This window comes from Schistocerca cancellata, chromosome 2 (genome assembly GCF_023864275.1).
Source record: "Schistocerca cancellata isolate TAMUIC-IGC-003103 chromosome 2, iqSchCanc2.1, whole genome shotgun sequence".
Classification (NCBI taxonomy): domain Eukaryota; kingdom Metazoa; phylum Arthropoda; class Insecta; order Orthoptera; family Acrididae; genus Schistocerca; species Schistocerca cancellata.
Genome location: NC_064627.1, coordinates 870,563,746 through 870,586,032, shown reverse-complemented (window position 1 = coordinate 870,586,032; position 22,287 = coordinate 870,563,746).

The window sequence follows — 22,287 nt, the reverse complement described above, 5'->3', positions numbered from 1 at the left end:
AACCATTTTTAACGGTAATATACATTATGTGCAAAACCCAAGAACGAATAATAAGAATGGAAGACCAAGAACGAAGTACTAGGACTCAGGGCAAGATAAGGACGCAGTCTTTTCCCACCACTGTTCAATCTGTACATCGAAGAAACAATAACTGAAATAAAAGAGAAATTCCTGACTGGGATTAAAATTCTGGGTGGCAGGATACATGTGGTAATACCCGCTGATGGTATTGGTATGCTCAGTGAAACTGAAGAAGAATTTCAGGTGCTGTTGAGTGAAATGAACAGTTTAGTGATTGCAGAATACGAATTGAAGCCGATCATCAAAGCTGGCGACCATGAAGTAAATGAAGTGGAGGAGTTTTTGTACCTCGCAAGCATAATAACATATGAGGGAAGAAGCAAAGAAGACATGAAAATCATGCTAGCACAGGCGAAGATAATATTGATGAGCAAAGAAGTCTATACGTATCAAACATCGGCCTTAGTTTAAGGAAGAAACTTCTGAGATTGTACGTTTGGAGCAAAGCACTGTATAGCAGTGAAACATGGACTGTTGGGTACAGGGAAAGAAAAGGACCGAAGCATTTCAGAGGTGGTGCTACAGAAGATGAAAAGTAGGTGGCCTGGTAACGTAAGGAATGAAGAGCTTCTCCAGACAACTTGCGAGGTAAGGAATTTGACAGGTTGGTAGAACATCTGCGGAGACAGCAGGGAATAACTTCCATGGTAGTAGAGAGAGCTACAAAGAGTAAAAAACGCAGAGGGAAACAGAGATTTGAATACATCCAGCAATTGAGGACAGGTTGAAAATGCAAGAAAAAAGCACAATACACTTCAGAATTGATCTTTGCGCCATGACGCAGTACATTAAATAGAATAACCCCTTCAGAGTCACACAAGACCGACGTACGACTTTAACGAGTGAAGGTGCAGCTTTGAATTTTTCTTCGAAAGAGACGTGGTGTGGCGTCACTCCATAGGCTGCCGTATTGTTTCCGGTTCGAAGAGATGAACCCATGGTTCATCGTCTGTTACTGTGTTCGACAAAAATTGTCGCGATTAGCCTCGTAACGCTCAAGAAATTCCGCACATACCGTCCTTCGTTGCTCTTTATCATCTTACTATAGTGGCGAGGAATCCAGCGGGTACATACCTCTGAGTACCCCAGCTGGTGGACGAGTATGTCACCACTACCAACGGTCAAGTCTTCGAAGTAGACACTCGACAAAAACGTCACGGAATGTAGGTATTGATAGCTCCTGTTATTCATGTACCGATGTATCTGATTCTTTGTGCCTGGAGTGCGTAAGGGCTGGTAGATGGCATTAATTATATGCCGAAACTGGTCGTCTAAATAAAATGGCAACCTCTGAAAACATACGGTTGTTTGGTGAGAAACTGTCATTAGTACATTGTCAGTCGTGCTCGGAACAGTGTTCTGTGTATTTGTGTGTGCATATTGTCGGAGCTCAGAGCATTCGAAGGTGGGAAAATCGTCGGTGCTCGTGTAGTGGGTGCCTCTGTGAACAAAGTAGCCGAAGTATATGGTCTTTGAAGAGGCACAGTCTGAAGATTTATACAGCATACACTGAAATCGGAAAAATATCGTCCGCTAAGTTCCAACGTGGACAAAAATGTTTGTTGAGTAATAGCGCGTGCTGAGTGATCGTGACACACTATCACTGAAGAGGACTGCGACGAAAACTAAGAGGACGTTAACTACCAAAATCACTGCAGAATTGAATGTCAGCATCAAAACAACACGAAGGAAGCTCCCTAAGCAGGGAATTACAGGGCGAGCTGGAATCCCAAAACCACTCGTCAGTCATGAAATGCCCGTAACTGGAGAACGTAAAGCCAAAGCCATAAACCTAGGCCATGAAACAATGTAAAAAAACCATTAGGTCGAATGAGTCTTGTTTCATAGTGTTCCGAACACCGAGCATCCACCTCGGTAGGTGACCGTGTCGCATTGGCAAGCGAAGGGGCCCGGGTTCGGTATTTTAATCACTCGTGGACTGGTTGTTGTTTTGTCCTTACGGTTGTGTCGTCATAATCAACATTACACTAGTGAGGTAGTGATTGGACACGGCCAGAATTCCAATAAACTGGAAAAATCTTCTGACCCAGTTTATGTCCCAAGATTGAAACATGGCGGGCGTTCGATGACGATTTGGCAGCCACATCGTGGTATTCCTTGGGCCTCACGGTTACTCTGCAAGGTCGTATTAGTGCCAAGGACCTTTGGCTGATCATGCTCATTCCATGGCACAATGGCTATTGTCCAGGGGTGATGCTGTGTTGCAAGACGACTGGGTCTATATTCACACAGTTTGCATCGCCCAGGACTGATTTCGTGAGCGCGAGGACCAACTGTCGGATCTCGCCTGGCCACCACACTCAGTAGATCTAAATACTGTATTATTGAGCCTCTGTGGTCTATTTTGGAGAGATGAGTGCGTAACTGCTAACCACCTCCATCATCTGCATTTATCCGCCTCCGTAGCGCAGCTGTAGCGTTACTGCCTACCACGCAAGTGGGTCCGGGTTCGATTCCTGGCAGGGTCTGGGTGTTGTGTGTCCATCATCTTTGACACGCAAGTCGTCGAACTGGCGTCACCTAAAAAGCCTTGCAATACGGCGGCCGAAACCTGAAGGGGATATCCCGGCCAGTAAATGCAATACAGTGATGTCGTCAGTCACACGCCTGAGGATCGATCCGCCGGATGCGATTCTCTCGATATACCGAACAGAAGAACGGCTGTGCTAGCCAAAGAGTACACAGCCAGTCGCAGTACTTACGCTCTCCGCGAGGCGTCGCTAGGCCACTTCATACGTAGCAGGAGTGTAGTGCAGTTGTGCTAGTCTACAGTTCGTAGCCGCGCTCAATGGTCTGCAGCGCAGTCATTGCTGCTATCAAGTCTTTGCAGCCAGTTCCAAGTTAGTCTTCAATTACACCAGTTTCGACATTTAAGATTACGAGAGATTAATTCGTCACTGCAAGATTTGACTTGTAAATTATGTCATTCTACAGACGCTTAGTGTAGTCGCGTCTTCTATAATTGTCAACCAACAGATTGAAACACCCCCGTTAAGTCCTTTATTGGGTTTTGTGTAATTTACCGAAGCCGCCAAACAGTTAATTATTATGATTATATGACCGTGTGCTTAATGGATGAAAGGTCATCGGTTTTTCTGCTGTGGTTTCGGCGGTATTTCAACTGAGTGCGGCTGTTCTGAGACTGAATAGTGGAATTATTGAAAGTTTGTCTATTATTAAACACCATAAAGGTTGCGATGTACAAACTGTATTGTATTTTCTACGAACACATAAATTCTGAGGCAGTTGCTACTTTCGCCTTACACGTTTAGTTACGGTTATATCTTTTTATTGGTTGCTGATTTCAACTACTTCGTCACACGCAATGATGATGGTTAACATTCGCAACAGCCATCACTGAAATCCATGGTTGTTGCTGTCCGACGCGGTTGACGCGAAACACGTAACTCGGCACTTGTCACTTTTGGTTTCATATCACTCGCGAATCGGTATCAATGAAAGTCCACCCCACGACGATGAGGGGGACGCTATCATTGTCATACTCCGGTCAATTTACCGTTTACTACTCACTCGACCACCATTGTCTCTCCAGTACTACTTCTCACTCAACACTCGTCTCACTGCTTCCTGCAGCGCTCGACAATCGACTCCTGTGCACTATCGACCTGAGTGTCGGATACTAGCATCTATGTTCGTGGGATCATGGATCCCTTACAAGATCATGGACCACAACAAAGTAAAGTAATAAATACTTTCTTATTTTGTACTCCTGCAAATTAATTGTCTTTTCCTGTTGTAGCTACCAAGCAGTCTTGACATAGTATAACAAACGTTTCCATCTCCATCGCTACCTCATATTTGCTACCTCTTGTTGATTGACTCGCTTATGGTGGAAGATCGAGAGCCAGTATAACCAACGGTTCCATCTCCTTGGCTACCCCACATTTGCTATCTCATGTTGATTGACTCGCTTATGGTGGAAGATCGAGAGCCATTACGTACAATCATTTCATTTCATCAATTACGAAAGTACTGGAAGCTATTTTGAATTACAACGATTTTCATACATCCTATTAACCATGTTAATGTGTTTTTGATTTTTCCATATTTTTACTCGCCCCTGTATATTAGCAGATCGTTTGGTATTGCTTATTTTCAATTATCTTTTCGATGTTTCTGGAATGTACTGCTGCGTACGGCAAAGTATTCTACGAAGTTCTGAGGTTCATTGGAATATATTCTGATGCTTAACTAATATCGGAACAAGCTTGTCAGTGACAGAAAGACTGTAGATCTGACAGAGGAGGACTCCGGGAAAGGAGACGAGACGAAACGAAACGGCTTGGCAGGTCGCGTGCAGAGAATGCAGCGGGCGAAGCGCCCTTGTGGCGGTATGCGCCGCTGGCGAGTGTTTGTGTCCGGGCGGCGGCGGCGGCGGCTGTCCGTGACAGCCGGAGATAAGGCGCGATTTCATTCAGCCCGCAGCCCGCAGCACACAGCACAGCACAGCAGACCCGCCGGATTGGGACGCGGCTAGGCTCGGGTCGCGACGTCAGATAGGCCAGCCCGCTACACACGCCAGGCGCGAGCTAACACACACACACACACCACACGCCCGCCGTCTGCCGTCGTCTGCGCGAAGAATGCGGGACGAGCACAGCAGCCCCTGCACCGGGGTGTCCGACGGTACCGCAGACCTTTTCCCAGTGATACCAGAAACTGACGTAGGAATACATGACTGCGGAACTGAAAGGAATTCGAAAATAAAGTTCTGTGTACTGACTTGGTAGAAAATCCTAAGAAGTTTTGGTCTTATGTCAAAGCGGTTGGTGGATCAAAACAAAACAAAATGTCCAGACACTCTGGGACCAAATTGGTACTGAAACAGAGAATGACAGACTAAAGGCCCCAATACTAAATGTCTTTTTCCAAAGTTGTTTCCACAGAGGAAGACTGCACTGTAGTCCCTTCTCTAGATTGTCGCACATATGACAAAATGGTAGATGTCGAAATAGATGACAGAGGGATAGAAAACCAATTAAAATCGCTCAAAAGAGGAAAGGCCGCTGGACCTGATGGGAAACCAGTTCGATTTTACACAGAGTACGCGAAGGAACTTGCCCCCCGTCTTGCAGCGGTGTACCGTAGGTCTCTAGAACAGCGTAGCGTTCCAAAAGATTGGAAGAGGGCGCAGGTCATCCCCGTTTTCAAGAAGGGACGTCGTCAAAACATAAGAGGTATCAGGGATAAAGTTAGTGAACTGCTAATAGATGTTGACTCTGAAATTACTGGTATATCAGAGCACCACTTAAATAATTTGATAATTCAGAGGCTTCCTTTACCAGGCTACAGACTAGCTGGCTGTTTCTCAAGGAGTTCCTGGTGGGGTGGGGGAGTGGCTCTGTACGTAAAAAACGGTATTCCATTTGAGTCCATAGACGTATCACGACACTGCTCTGAACAGATATTTGAAAGTTGTGCAGCATTAGTTGAATTTAATGAAACTAAACTTCTAATTGTTGTTGTCCATAGGTCCCCTAACTCTGACTTCAGACAATTTCTGCTCAAGCTAGAGAGGGTTCTTGATTCACGTTGTCGGAAGTACCAGAAAGTAGTTATATGTGGTGACTTCAGTATTAATTTTGTATATGATTGTGCAAGAAAAAGAATGTTGGTAGATCTCCTAAATTCATACGATCTGATGCAAACTGTGTTTTTTCGAACTAGGGTGCAGGGGAACAGTAGCACAGCCATAGACAATATTTTTATTCATTCTTCATTACTAGATAGGCATTCTGTTAGTAAAAGCGTGAATGGCCTTTCAAACCATGATGCACAAATTTTAACACTAAAAGGCTTTTATACTCAAACCAATGTCATATTTAATTTCAAACTATGTAGGAAAATTAATCCAACAGCAATAGAGAGTTTTCTAAAACTTGTCAAGGAACAAGAGTGGCAGATTGTTTATAGTACCGATAACACAGATGATGAATAAAATGCTTTCCATAACACATTTCTTATGCTCTTTGAGAGTTGCTTTCCATTTGAACATTCTAAACGGGGTACTAGCAGTAATGGGCAGCCCTGGTGGCTGACTAGTAGGTTAAGGATACCATGTAGAACAAAGCGGGAATTATATCAAAATGTTAGAAGTAGTCACAACCAAGCTACAGTAGCCCATAACAAACAGTATTTTAAGGTGCTTAAAAATGTTATTAGGAAGGCACAGAGTATGTGGTATGCAAATAGAATAGCTAATTCACAGGATAAAATTAAAACCATATGGTGAGTTGTGAAGGAAGTGTCTGGTCAGCAGCACAAGGTCGACGATATAAAGCCTGTTTGCAGTAAAAATATTTCTCTTACTGATAAATCATATATATTTACAGTATTTAAAATTATTTTCTGAGCATTGCTGGTGAATTAAATAAAAATGTAGTTTCTACAGGAAATCATACAACTTTTTTGGCAAATGCCTTTCCGAGAATGATGTCTGAAATACTCCTCTCTGATATACATAAAAGGGAGATTGAGTCAATAATTAACTCACTGAAGACTAAGGACTCTCATGGTTATGATGGAGTGTCTAGTAGAATATGAAAGTAATGTGCTGCACATGTTAGTCCTGTATTTAGTCATATTTGTAATTTTTCCTTTAGGAATGGTCAGATTCCTGAGCGATTTAAGTACTCAGTAGTAAAGCTGCTTTATAAAAAGGGAGAAAGGTATAATGTAGATAATTTTAGACCTATTTCTATGCCCTCAGTGTTCGCAAAAGGTACTGAAAAGGCTGTGTATGTAAGGATAATTGATCATTTGATGTCATACGATTTGCTATCAAGTGTACAGTTCGGCTTTAGAAGTCGTTTAACAACTGAAAATGCTATATTCTCTTTTCTCTGTGAAGTATTGGATGGGCTAAACAAAAATTTTCGAACGCTTGGCGTATTTCTTGATTCAACTAAGGCACTTGATTGTGTTGATCACAAAATATTGCTCCAGTAGTTGGACCATTACAGAATACAGGGAGTAGTTCACAACTGGTTCACCTCTTACTTTAGCAACAGGCAGCAAAAGGTCATTATTCACAATGTTGATAACGGCTGTGATGTGGTATCTGAGTGGGGTACTGTCAAGTGGGGGGTGCTCCGGGGATCAATGTTGGGGCCGCTTCTGTTTCTTATTTATATAGTATTTATATATTCTTTATTTATATAGTATTTTGGGTAACTAAAATATTTCTGTTTGCTGATGACACTAGCTTGGTAGTAAAGGATGTTGTGTGTAACATTGGCTCAGTTTCAAACAGTGCAGTACATGATCTCAGTTCATGGCTTGTAGAAAACAAACTACCGTTAAATAACAGTAAGACTCAGTTTTTACAGTTTCTAACACACAATTCAACAAAACCTGACGTTATAATTTCACAGAACGGGCATATGATTAGTGAAACTGAACAGTTCAAATTTCTAGGTGTTCAGATAGATAGTATAGATAGTAAGCTGTCGTGGAAAGTCCACGTTCAGGATCTTGTTCAAAGACTTAATACTGCCATTTTTACTATTCAAACGGTATCAAAAGTGAGTAATACTTCGACACGAAAATTAGTCTAATTTGCTTATTTTTATTCGATTATGTCGTATGGTATTATATTTTGGGGTAACTCTTCCCATTCTACAAGGATATTTTTGGCTCAGAAACGGTTGGCTCGGGCAATAAGTGGTGTGAGTTCACGAACCTCGTGTCGACCTCTGTTCACGAGTCTAGGTATTTTGACATTGGCCTCTAAATATGTATTTTCCTCAGTGTCGTTTCTTGTTACCAATATTAGTTTATTCCCAAGAATAAGCAGCTTTCATTCGGTTAATACTCGGCAGAAATCAAACCTGCATTTGGATCGGACTTCCTTAATTCTTGTGCAAAAAGGCATGCAGTATACTGCTGCATCCATTTTCAATAAGCTGCCACTCGAATTCAAATATCGTAGCAGTAATTCACGCGGTTTCAAATCGAAACCGAAGAGTTTCCTCATGGGTCACTCCTTTTATTCTGTCGAGGAGTTCCTTGAAAAATTAAGCTGATTGTTATTGTATTGCTGATAGCGTTTACTTAAACTTATGGACTAACTTTTTTCAGGTTCATGAACATTTATTTTTATCTTTTATTACTTTTATGTTGTAATTTCATGTACTGACACGTTCCATGACCTTGGAGATTTGCTCCTCAATTTGGTCCTACGGAACTTGACGTGTAAGTAAATTTAAAAAATCAAATGTGCAGATCTATAGACTTATGTCTCTAACGTCGATTAGTTGTAGAATTCTGCAACACGTATTATGTTCGAGTATAATGACTGTTCTGGAGACTAGAAATCTAGTCTGTAGGAATCAGCATGGGTTCTGAAAAAGATGATCGTGTGAAACCCAGCTCGCGCTTTCGTCCACGATACTCAGAGGGCCATAGACACGCCGTGTTTCTTGACTTCCGCAAGGCGTTTGATACAGTTCCCCGCAGTCGTTTAATGAACAAAGTAAGAGCATATGAGCTATCAGACCAAGTGCGTGACTGGATTGAAAAGTTCTTAGATAACAGAACGCAGCATGTCATTCTCAATGGAGAGAAGTCTTCTGAATTAAGAGTGATTTCAGGTGTACCGCAGGGGAGTGTCGTAGGACCGTTGCTATTCACAATATATATAAAATGACCTTGGGGATAAAATCGGAAGTTCATTGAGGCTTTTTGCGGGTGATGCTGTAGTATATCGAGAGGTTGTAACAATTGAAAATTGTACTGCAGGAAGATCTGCAACGAATTGACGCATGGTGCAGGGAATGACAACTGAATCTCAATGTAGACAAGTGTAATGTGCTGCGAATACATATAAAGAAAGATCCTTTATCATTTAGCTACAAAATAGCAGGTCAGCAACTGGAAGCAGTTAATACCATAAATTATCTGGGAGTAGGCGTTAGGAGTGATTTAAAATGGAATGACCATATAAAATTAATCGTCGGTAAAGCAGATTCCAGAATGAGATTCATTGGAAGAATCCTAAGGAAATGCAATCCGAAAACAAAGGAAGGAACAAAGGAAAACTTGTTCGCCCACTGAATACTGTTGCCCGGTGTGGGATCCGTGCCAGATAGGGTTGATAGAAGAGATAGACAAGATCCAGTGGAGAGCAGCGCGCTTCGTTACAGGATCATTTAGTAATCGTGAAAGCGTTACGGAGATGATAGATAAACTCCAGTGGAAGACAATGCAAGAGAGAGGCTCAGTAGCTCGGTACGGGCTTTTGTTGAAGTTTCGAGAATATACCTTCACCGAGGAGTCAAGCAGCATATTGCTCCCTTCTACGTATATCTCGTGAAGAGAGATTAGAGCCCATACCGACGATCTTTCTTTCCACGAACAATACGAGACTGGAATAGAAGGGAGAACCGATAAGAGGAACTCAAGATACCCTCCGTCACACACCGTCAGGTGGCTTGCGGGTTATGCTAAATTAATAAGAGCCCTGAAGGGTCCATAAATACTCTGCGTGAATTACACTGACGTGACAAAAACCGTGGGACAACGATATGAACATATAGAGATGGCGGTAGTACAGCGTACATAAGGTAAAAAAGGACAGTGCATTGGCGGAACTGTCATCTGTGCTCAGCACGACATTGCCTGTAACGTCTCTCCTCGGCATATGACCATATCGGATGGACCGTAGCCGACTGTAGAACTGTGGCCTCGTTAGATGAATCCAGATTTTAGCTGGTAAGAAATGATTGTATGGTTCGAGTGTGGCGCAGACCCCACGAAGTATGTTATCAAAAAGGCACTGTGCGAGCTGGTGGTCGCTCCATAATGGTGTGGGCAGTGTTTACATGGAATGTGCTGGGTGCTCTGATCCAACTGAATCGATTATTGACTGCAAAATCGCTATGTTCGGCTACCTGGAGACCATTTACAGCCATTTATGGATGAAATTTTTACGGATGGCAATGAGTTGTTCGCGATTGGTTGGAAAAACATTCTGGACAGTTCGAGTGTATGATTTGGCCACCCAGAGCACCCGACATGAACCCCATCAAAAATTTATGGGCGATAGTCGAGAGAGCTGTACGTGCACAACATGCGACACCGGCAACAGTTTGACGACTATGGACGGCTATGGAGGCAGCATGGCTCAATATTTCTGCAGGCGACTTGCAAAGACTTGCTGAGTCGATGCCAAGTCGAGTTGCTCTACAACTCCGGGAGACGGGAGGTCCGACACGATAACACGAGGTATCCCACGACTTTCGTCTCCTCAGTGTAAATCTAATGTCTAAATGAAATAGAAGATTAAAACTTACAAACGCACAGTTGCGTTATCAAAAACGTGGAATTATGAACTTTTTAATTATCATTTTGAAAAACTCCATCGGCGACCACGAAACTTGGTATTTTTCTCTGCATATTCATCCTTCAATGCAACCCATTTTTCACAACGATAAATAACTTGTCTGATCTCGAATATCACTTCTTCGTCTTTGTGGGAATATCTGCCACGAATGATTTCATCGTGTGAGTCATAAATAGGTCTTTTCTTGTCAGGAAAATACGAATGAAATAGGTCAAATCTGGTAACCCAAAGAAGCAGCATGAGTCCAATGGAGAAAGAGCTGGTATACAGGAAATGTATTCGAAACTGCGAATAAGAACCACTGTCGGCTATGTATTGGACCGACTATAGTGAAAATTTGTCCCAGGGTGGGCATCGAAACCGGATTTCCCGCTTTATGCGGGCGGTCGCCCTAACCGTGCACGAATCACGGCTGACCCAAACTTCTACACACCGTCGTACATGTGTCACAAGCTGCACTCGTACGTTACATATATTCCCTTCCAGGAAGCACATACACTCCTGGAAATGGAAAAAAGAACACATTGACACCGGTGTGTCAGACCCACCATACTTGCTCCGGACACTGCGAGAGGGCTGTACAAGCAATGATCACACGCACAGCACAGCGGACACACCAGGAACCGCGGTGTTGGCCGTCGAATGGCGCTAGCTGCGCAGCATTTGTGCACCGCCGCCGTCAGTGTCAGCCAGTTTGCCGTGGCATGCGGAGCTCCATCGCAGTCTTTAACACTGGTAGCATGCCGCGACAGCGTGGACGTGAACCGTATGTGCAGTTGACGGACTTTGAGCGAGGGCGTATAGTGGGCATGCGGGAGGCCGGGTGGACGTACCGCCGAATTGCTCAACACGTGGGGCGTGAGGTCTCCACAGTACATCGATGTTGTCGCCAGTGGTCGGCGGAAGGTGCACGTGCCCGTCGACCTGGGACCGGACCGCAGCGACGCACGGATGCACGCCAAGACCGTAGGATCCTACGCAGTGCCGTAGGGGACCGCACCGCCACTTCCCAGCAAATTAGGGACACTGTTGCTCCTGGGGTATCGGCGAGGACCATTCGCAAATGTCTCCATGAAGCTGGGCTACGGTCCCGCACACCGTTAGGCCGTCTTCCGCTCACGCCCCAACATCGTGCAGCCCGCCTCCAGTGGTGTCGCGACAGGCGTGAATGGAGGGACGAATGGAGACGTGTCGTCTTCAGCGATGAGAGTCGCTTCTGCTTTGGTGCCAATGATGGTCGTATGCGTGTTTGGCGCCGTGCAGGTGAGCGCCACAATCAGGACTGCATACGACCGAGGCACACAGGGCCAACACCCGGCATCATGATGTGGGGAGCGATCTCCTACACTGGCCGTACACCACTGGTGATCGTCGAGGGGACACTGAATAGTGCACGGTACATCCAAACCGTCATCGAACCCATCGTTCTACCATTCCTAGACCGGCAAGGGAACTTGCTGTTCCAACAGGACAATGCACGTCCGCATGTATCCCGTTCCACCCAACGTGCTCTAGAAGGTGTAAGTCAACTACCCTGGCCAGCAAGATCTCCGGATCTGTCCCCCATTGAGCATGTTTGGGACTGGATGAAGCGTCGTCTCACGCGGTCTGCACGTCCAGCACGAACGCTGGTCCAACTGAGGCGCCAGGTGGAAATGGCATGGCAAGCCGTTCCACAGGACTACATCCAGCATCTCTACGATCGTCTCCATGGGAGAATAGCAGCCTGCATTGCTGCGAAAGGTGGATATACACTGTACTAGTGCCGACATTGTGCATGCTCTGTTGCCTGTGTCTATGTGCCTGTGGTTCTGTCAGTGTGATCATGTGATGTATCTGACCCCAGGAATGTGTCAATAAAGTTTCCCCTTCCTGGGACAATGAATTCACGGTGTTCTTATTTCAATTTCCAGGAGTGTATTTATTGAAAGTCGAGGGCCTGGTATTTGGAAATAAATACGAAATAGCAATGCCTGTGTTATTAAGAAGCATCGTACTTCTTATTAACACTGGCATTGCTATTTACAAATGAGCCGGAACTTTGTCATAGAGCATATTCACACCCCTGGACAGCTTACTGGGTCCCCTCGCGTTGACAGATTCGTTACCTCGGCAGGAGATGTAAGTAGCATGCGTCTCAATACGAGCACCACAACATTTCTCGACGATTGTCGGGTCTACGCCTTTTTCGGCCCTTAATGGAAAAACGTCCTTTGCTGCCGAGTGGTGATCTGTGTGGGAAAGCCGAGGAGGTTGGTGGAGCAGGAGGCCTGGCGGTCTTGTGTCGGTGGCCGAACGGGAAGATTCGCCTTACGCTGCAGGAACTCACTTCGCCAAGTGGCTACCGTCTGAAAACACCGAGATTTCCACAGTGGTGTAAGGGAAAAGGTGCGGCATAGTGTGGTGTCAGTGCTAACCTGTCACGTTAGCTGTGCCGGCGCTTTCAACGCAACGTTAATCATCATCTGTCCTGGAACGCGTGCGTAGCGCTGTGGGCTGTGGATGTAATGGAAGAAGATGTTCTTAACGAAACCTTTGAGCATCTGTCAGAGAGTAAATGAATTATCTGGAGGGAACATCTATGAGAAGAGATGCGGTTGATTCAACAACTCACTGAATGCAAGTGAAGCTTTCTATATTGTTCACTATCTATGTGAATGCTAACTGAAAGACCGTGAATTCGGCTGTACCTTCTTCTCGTCACTTAAACTTGCGACTGTGCTGAAGCTACTAGGGAAGAAGATTACACACTCTTTGGGCTGACTCTGGTCAGCGATGTTTCGTACATGCAATTTGCTTTTAGTTCTGTGTCTAAGGAACTCTGTATACACGAGTCTGATACTACCATTTATCTGACCTGTCAGGGTGGTCCGTGGTTTGGTGCCCGTCTGATTGTACTCTATAGTGCATGTATTGGCTTACAACAAAGCTTGCAGGTGATGACAAGCTGGATTACTACATTTTGGTTAAGATTGCCGTAGGGTAATTTGTCTAGTCCATTTCCATGAGCTGTTCCGCGTTTAAAAAAGAAAGGTATATGACATTTTACGGCAGGTAACATGTACATTGGGCTTCACTTGCAGGCGCAACCTTTATGTCAGTGTATGGCATTTGTGAGTTATACATTGGCCATTTATAGGCTGTTATGTTACACTGAAAAACAGACCGCATTAGAATCGGGACAAGATACGGAAATTACAATACTTGAACATAATATCCTCTGAAGAATAGGCAAGATACTTTTCCTTTTCTTTTAGCAGCACATTTAAGATAAATAAATTTTTATCAGCAGGTGTGATAGACAGCCAACCAGTTGCAATAAATGATGCTTTTCAAATAACCTTTACTATGGTTTCGGCGGATTTAAACCCGTCTTCCCCAGAAAGACAAGAAACTTTACATTAGCAATCAGCTAGTAAAGCCCTTGATTCTAGGGGCCTTAGCTTTTACATATGGACCTACAGACCGTTGCCAACACTTGTCATGTGGAGGTAGCTTTACTTACTGATTGCTAATGTGAAGAAGACGGGTTTAGAACCGTCGAAACCATGGTAAAAGTTATTTGAAAACCATCATTTATTGCAGCTGGTTGGCTACCTATTACACTTGCTGTTCTGTAACCGTGCTACCATGTTCCAAATATTGAAATTAATTTACTACTCTTTGCTCGGAGGTACGAAGTTAGACAGGCGTGCTAGCTAACAAGTTAAAAATAATAACTTTATTAAAAAGCTTAACGTGCGCAGCGCGATTTAAATTTCAAAAACCCCGAGACAACAACTTCTAACATACAACCACAGTACCAATAAACAGAGTCTTCCTTAAAATTAGAGCTTGCGAAGAGGTCTACACACAATCAGTGCCCAGTCCCACTGAATGTTAATAGAGAAGATTTTCTACTCGTAAGACGACTTGAAACAGCATATCAGCTAGTTATATTGAGGCTATCAGCTGGAAACTAATCTGCAGAGAAGTGTTCTGCTCTCGTTGCTTCGTCTGACACTGACACTCTATAGCGTGAGTCAGCATTCGTAATGATAACGCTATTGGCGCAATGAATAGCGTAGAAATGCATTCAGTGATTAGAAAATATTCTGCGTTCCCATCAATGAAGATCGGTTGCTTATGCGGCGTCGAACAGGGGAGCATGAAGTACCTGCCAGCGCCACAGAGACTATCAGCTGCGGATGTAACGTCGAGGAAAGCTGTAGACCACGCACTAAGAAGCGTCTGTTGACCGAAAGCTGAAGAGTGCAGGATACATCCATAACACTTCCCACCACATACTGATGCTGTTCCTTCGAAATCAGGAAGACATTCACTTTTAGCGGAAAAAATTTCCCTGTAAATTCCGGGGAGGGGGGTGGGGGTGAGCTCTGAGGCCAGGTCCAGTCACATCCCAGATGTGTTCAAACGGAATCAGACCAGGAGAAATGGGGAGGCAGCATGCCAATTGGAAATCGCTACTGTGTTCCTCGAACTTCTTCATCGTCTTGTCACATGGTGCATGATCTTGTTGAAAGATCCCATGCCGTCGGGAAACTTGCTCGTCATGAAGGGGTGTACGTGTATGCAACCAGTGTACGATACTCCTTGGCCGTCGCTATTCCTTGCATGAGCTCCACTGGACCCACGGATGCTTACGTGAATGTTCCCCAAAGCATAATGGAGCCGCCACCAGCTTTTCTCCGTCCTGCATTGTCAAGGAGCTGTTCCAGTGGAAGACGACGGATTCGTATCCTCCCATTGGCATGATAAAGAAGGTATCGGGATTCATCAGACCCCACAATGCTCTACCACTGCGCCAGCGTCCAGTGGCGATAGTCACGTGCCGATTTCAGTCATAACTGTCATTATCGTGGTGTTACCATTGGCACATGCATGGGTCGTCGACTGCGTAGGCCCATCGTTAGGGGTGTGCGGTGCACTGTGTGTTGAGACGCACTTGTACTCTTCCCAGCATTACAGTCGGATGTTAGTGCCACCACAGTTCACTGTCTGTGCTATGATTATCAGTCTGCTCAACTTACGATGTCCAACATCTGTAACGAAAGGTGGACGCTCAACCGCACTTCGTCTGAACGTTGTTTCACCTTGGTTTCACCACGTATTGAAGGCACTCACCACAGCACTCCTCTAAGACCCAACAAGTCTTTCAGTTTTCGATATGCTCGTTCCATTCTCCGGGTCATCCCAATCTGCCCCGGTCAAACAGAGATAGATCGCGCACTATCCCCATTCTACACACGGACAGCAAGCTGACTGATACCACATGCGCCGTGCTTGTGCCTAACTGGGACATTCCACGCCAGGTAGGAGATTCAAGGTATCTCTGAATGGGAAAACAAGCAGCTACAGGACACTACAAAATGGTCTCCCCCAAGGGTCTGTGCTGGCTCCATGCCTTTTCAATTTATACATAGCGGACATCCCAAACCTGGAATCTCGTTCTTTTATGTATGCAGATGACATCGCTATCGCGGTTCACGCCAACACTTTCGAAGAACTGGAAGAAATTTTAAACAGGGACCTGGAACGACTACAACAATATTACAACTGGCACCTCAAAGTAAATCCGACTAAATCCGTGGCATCAATAATGCACTTGTGTAACAAAGATGCAAATCGTGAGCTAAAAGTGCAAATAAAAGGTAAATTGTTGAAAAACGATAGAACGCCAAAATATCTGGGTGTTAAGCTAGATCGCACTCTCACATATAAGAGCCACCTGTATGAAGTCGCCCAAAAAATGAAAACAAGAAACAACATCATAATGAAACTGGCAGGAACAACCTGGGGATGTTCCACTGAAACTCTACGTACATCAGCACTGGCACTTCTGTATAGTGTAGCGGAATATTGCGCACCCGTTTGGGCCCGCAGTAGGTATGTCAGATATATTGATGTGCAACTTAACGAGACAATGAGGCTCATAACAGGAACAGTAAGACCCACCCCGAAACCTTGGCTGCCCGTCCTTGCCAATATCGAACCACCCTCGATTAGACGTGAAAGAGCAATCCAGAGGTACAAAGAAAAGTTCAGGGACCTACCTCCTCCCCCTGACAGATTGATGTCAAGAAATCCCTTCTGGAAAGAACTCAAACAACAGATTGGTATCGATAACCTGTGGAAAGAGCAATGGCAGGAAAGCAAAGTGAATAACAGTTTCCTTATTGAGGACCCATCTCAACGAGTTCCAGGCTTCCAACTCCAACGTAGAGTGTGGGTAACTCTAAATCGTCTGCGGACAGGTGTTGGTCGGTGCGGATATTTGTTGAAAAAGTGGGGTTTCTCCCAGGACCCCAATTGTGAGTGCGGAGAGAGTCAAACCATGCAGCATATAGTCGAGTGCGACGTACACGGACTTAAGGGAGGAAATCTGATGGACATACATGTGATAAGTGACCAAGCACTTTTGTGGCTGGAAACCCTGAAAATTTTATTGTAAATCATTGTTAATGTTAATTTAAATTTTTATGTTGATGTTTGTAAGTGTATCACGCTTTGCCTGTAGCTGAACGAGAAATAAAAATCCACGCCAGGTAGTATCGTCTGGACGGTTTTTATCGATAGTCGACAGATGTTCATAATGTCCTGGCTGATCATTGTAATCCTCGTGTTTTTCGATGCGCCTATAGACACCTGTCAGCATCCCTGGCCGACACAATCAATCTGCCCCTCGTTACGCGTGTGTGGTGCATAATAGGACTGCGTCTGGTCAGATCTGTATAATCAGAACATTTCTTGACTAATTCCGGCAACAGGTGTGGAAGTAATGTGGTATAGTATCTCCTACAGAAGACGCATGTTTGTGGGGTCTCTTCTCCTGACAGGGGAACGGACGTTTGCGACGCTGTTATCTTGTTACTATTTAATCAACTTCCAGATACGTTATGCCGTAACTTTTCGAAGGCTCTTTCCGATGCTGCAGAAAAAAATATATATACAAAAGATGCGCCCAAAAGAATAGGTGATATGTGAAGAAATTTTAATAACAGTATTATAATTACAGTTCATGTGGAACCGTGCAATTGTACATAACTGCATTGACACTTGTACATAAATCTCAGAAATACACTCCTGGAAATGGAAAAAGAACACATTGACACCGGTGTGTCAGACCCACCATACTTGCTCCGGACACTGCGAGAGGGCTGTACAAGCAATGATCACACGCACGGCACAGCGGACACACCAGGAACCGCGGTGTTGGCCGTCGAATGGCGCTAGCTGCGCAGCATTTGTGCACCGCCGCCGTCAGTGTCAGCCAGTTTGCCGTGGCATACGGAGCTCCATCGCAGTCTTTAACACTGGTAGCATGCCGCGACAGCGTGGACGTGAACCGTATGTGCAACTGACGGACTTTGAGCGAGGGCGTATAGTGGGCATGCGGGAGGCCGGGTGGACGTACCGCCGAATTGCTCAACACGTGGGGCGTGAGGTCTCCACAGTACATCGATGTTGTCGCCAGTGGTCGGCGGAAGGTGCACGTGCCCGTTGACCTGGGACTGGACCGCAGCGACGCACGGATGCACGCCAAGACCGTAGGATCCTACGCAGTGCCGTAGGGGACCGCACCGCCACTTCCCAGCAAATTAGGGACACTGTTGCTCCTGGGGTATCGGCGAGGACCATTCGCAACCGTCTCCATGAAGCTGGGCTACGGTCCCGCACACCGTTAGGCCGTCTTCCGCTCACGCCCCAACATCGTGCAGCCCGCCTCCAGTGGTGTCGCGACAGGCGTGAATGGAGGGACGAATGGAGACGTGTCGTCTTCAGCGATGAGAGTCGCTTCTGCCTTGGTGCCAATGATGGTCGTATGCGTGTTTGGCGCCGTGCAGGTGAGCGCCACAATCAGGACTGCATACGACCGAGGCACACAGGGCCAACACCCGGAATCATGGTGTGGGGAGCGATCTCCTACACTGGCCGTACACCACTGGTGATCGTCGAGGGGACACTGAATAGTGCACGGTACATCCAAACCGTCATCGAACCCATCGTTCTACCATTCCTAGACCGGCAAGGGAACTTGCTGTTCCAACAGGACAATGTACGTCCGCATGTATCCCGTGCCACCCAACGTGCTCTAGAAGGTGTAAGTCAACTATCCTGGCCAGCAAGATCTCCGGATCTGTCCGCCATTGAGCATGTTTGGGACTGGATGAAGCGTCGTCTCACGCGGTCTGCACGTCCAGCACGAACGCTGGTCCAACTGAGGCGCCAGGTGGAAATGGCATGGCAAGCCGTTCCACAGGACTACATCCAGCATCTCTACGATCGTCTCCATGGGAGAATAGCAGCCTGCATTGCTGCGAAAGGTGGATATACACTGTACTAGTGCCGACATTGTGCATGCTCTGTTGCCTGTGTCTATGTGCCTGTGGTTCTGTCAGTGTGATCATGTGATGTATCTGACCCCAGGAATGTGTCAATAAAGTTTCCCCTTCCTGGGACAATGAATTCACGGTGTTCTTATTTCAATTTCCAGGAGTGTAGATCAATCTCAGAAATAGGAAGTGGATGGCTTCAATGCAGAACTGGGATTCCCATAGGTACAGTTTTACACGGTGTCCTGCACTTCCTTATCACATGTTAACCTCTGACCTTTCAGGGACTTGTAAACGGTCGAAGATACGTGAGTGACATGGGAATGACGGGAGTATGTTCCAGAACCTCCCATCGAAATTTCTGAAGAAGCTCGAGGTTCTTCTACGCCTCATGTGGCCTAGCGTTGTCCTGGAGAAGAACTATGCTTTTCGAAAGCTTACCCTTGATTGCCTGTTTCAGCCTCGGCAGTGATCTGCAGTACTGCTCAGCGTTAACTACTGCACACCATGGTAACCAGTCAGTCGTTCTTCGTCAAAACAGAGACTTGGCATCACTTTTCGGGTTTTCGGAGGAGAGCTGATTTTTGTATGGACGACCCTAATTGCCACTATCATCCTCATCCATCTGAAGGGATGTCACTGTCCTGATACCACGTTTCATCACATGCCACAATCTGGGAGTCCGTACTTTGCTGCGCGTATCTCAACAGATGGGTCAGGCAAACACCCTTTCTCTTTTCCAATTCTCTGAAAGATACTTGGGCACCAACAGTGCACATAACGAAGCCTCTCGTGGATTATGGGACACACAAGTTCCTTAGCTTATCGACAGTTCAACAGCAATATCACTTGTGCTGTTCCGACAATTAGTTGGTATGCACTGCTCCACAGCCGAAATAGTGGCACTCATGGCGACAAAGTGCGCCTGCCCAGGGCGTGGTATGTCCTTTATGTTTAGATGCTCCGCCTCATAATGATCACACAAATGGAGTATTGCACACCATACGAGACACTGCTATCCCTTACACCTCCAGCTTTAAATTTGTGAAGCATAAACCCGTTCTGCGCGAAGAAATTGGACAATCACTCTTTGTGCGGGTCGGGAGGAACCCATTATGCAGAAAACTGTGGACACAACTCTTCAGAACTGAGAAAATTTCTGCGAAGGCGTTAACTTCACTTGTGCAGCTGGGATTACCACCGCGCCCTCTTTCGGATATCTCTCTGGGATTATATACGACGCCACTATGGCCTATTCTTATGGTTCCTTGAAAAGACGGTGTCAAACTTCAGCAGATATTACAGTTTAAAGTTATGCTATAACATCGAAAACCGTTCGTAGATGTATTTACCCCTTCTAGAAAAATGTAAGTTAATCCAGATGAATAACTATCCTGTGCTGTCCAGATACAGTATTAGTGGTGTACTGCTTGAGTCACATCAAGTAGCTAAGTGTAACGTTGAAAAGCGGTATGAAGTGGAATGAGCTTACAAGATAGGTAAAAAGTGTAGCTCACCTACAGGGTATTTCAGAATTAATGTTACACGCTTATCGAGTTTGTGTAGGGTACTTAGTAGATCAAATTTTACATGGGAACCGATGTCCGGAAATGTAATCCAACGACGCTAGAGAGTGTTAAAGTTACAGGTGCCAGCACCTGTGTATGTGTGTTTATACAGCTTGATTCCGTGATGAAGTCATATAATTTCTAGGATAATGGAGGAGTATAAATGTATCATGTTGAAGTAACGGTTCCTGTAGAGGAAACGATCTGGCTCTGAGCACTTTGGGACTTAACATCTATGGTCATCAGTCCCCTAGAACTTAGAACTACTTAAACCTAACTAACCTAAGGACATCACACAACACCCAGTCATCACGAGGCAGAGAAAATCCCTGACCCCGCCGGGAATCGAACCCGGGAACCCGGGCGTGGGAAGCGAGTACGCTACCGCACGACCACGAGCTGCGGACAGGAAACGATCTAGTCGAAAGTTTAAAGCGAAAATCGTACTGATACCTCCGACATTGGAATACATACACCGGTACCGTTGTTGCAAATAATGTGGGGAATGCAACTTTCAGAGATGACAGTATGTAGCAAGACAAGAAAAAATGTACAGTAAACATGGGATGTAAAATTCGTACCTGAGGAGCTCTGAGCACTTGTTCATCTACGCTACTTTGAAACACGTCTCCGATATTGAACAAGTGCTCATACCTTATGATAGGTAATCCAACTTACATCATCCGCCCCGAATGCAAATGATGTAAGCTGCACTGCCTACCAATAAATTAGAGGAAAACGTATAGCAATGTCCGGTGTGTTAAATATATTTTGATATAGGTGGTACCTGTGGTCTTATTGTATGGCTTGAGATCTTCTCTTTCAATGTAAGAAACAATTAAAACCATTCGCAGTCTCTTGGCTTGGTTGGGTTGTTTGGGGGAAGAAACCAAACAGCGAGGTCATCGGTCTCATCGGATTAGGGAAGGATGGGGAAGGAAGTCGGCCATGCCCTTTCGAAGGAACCATCCCGACATTTGGCTGGAGCGATTTATGGAAATTACTCTATTGGTTGTGTTAGGTATTACAGTGTCAGGGGATCCCTTAGAAGGAAGTGAGTACCCTTGCTCCAGAGTTTTAAAGTGAGGTACACAGCTAGGAGTTGTCGTTTGTGAACGTTGTATCCAAACAAACACATGAAATGTGACATCTTGATGTAGTGAAAGTCGCAATGGTGGTCTGTTTGATCTAAGAAGGACGGACTTTTGTGTCGTGTTGCTGCAGACGTCATTGCCTCCCCATGTGTCATCCAAAGGCTGTGGACACGCTACAGGGAGACAGGTCAGTACACAAGACAAGTTGGACAAGGTCGCCGACGCATTACAATCCCACGTAAAGACCGGTAACTGGCCACCTCAGCGCTGCATACCGATACCACCAGAGCACTGTTAGCCTGACTCAGAAGCGCCACTGCTGTGTCGGATCAGACGTTCAGGTTACTAGAACGGACCTTACGACGCAGACGTCCTTTTCGAATATCCCTCTTGACATGACACCACCTTGCAGCTCCAGCTTACCTTCAGTTCAGCATTTCCCGCCTCAACAGGCAATTCCATCCCTGTCGAAACGAGTCCAGATATTCTTTCACGCAAGGTGATGGTCGTGTTCGTGTAAGGACACACGTGGTGACCGGAACTTGCCAAATTTTGTCCAAGAAATCGACAGGTTTCCAAGGATTTGTAGTGTTGTGGGGAGACTTCAGTGTTAACATCCGTACAGGTCTTGTCGTCTTCCATGTTGCTTTTTCGCCAGGCAGTACACTGAACAAATCCTGTTGGACCATGTTGCGATTACTGTATACGGTTGCGGGCCTGAATTCCTTCTGATGCCAGGGCCTATGTGGCGAACGTCAGCAGGGATCTCTTGCAAAATCTGGACATTTAAATAATGGAATGGCTGGCGGTGTGTCCTGACCCAAACC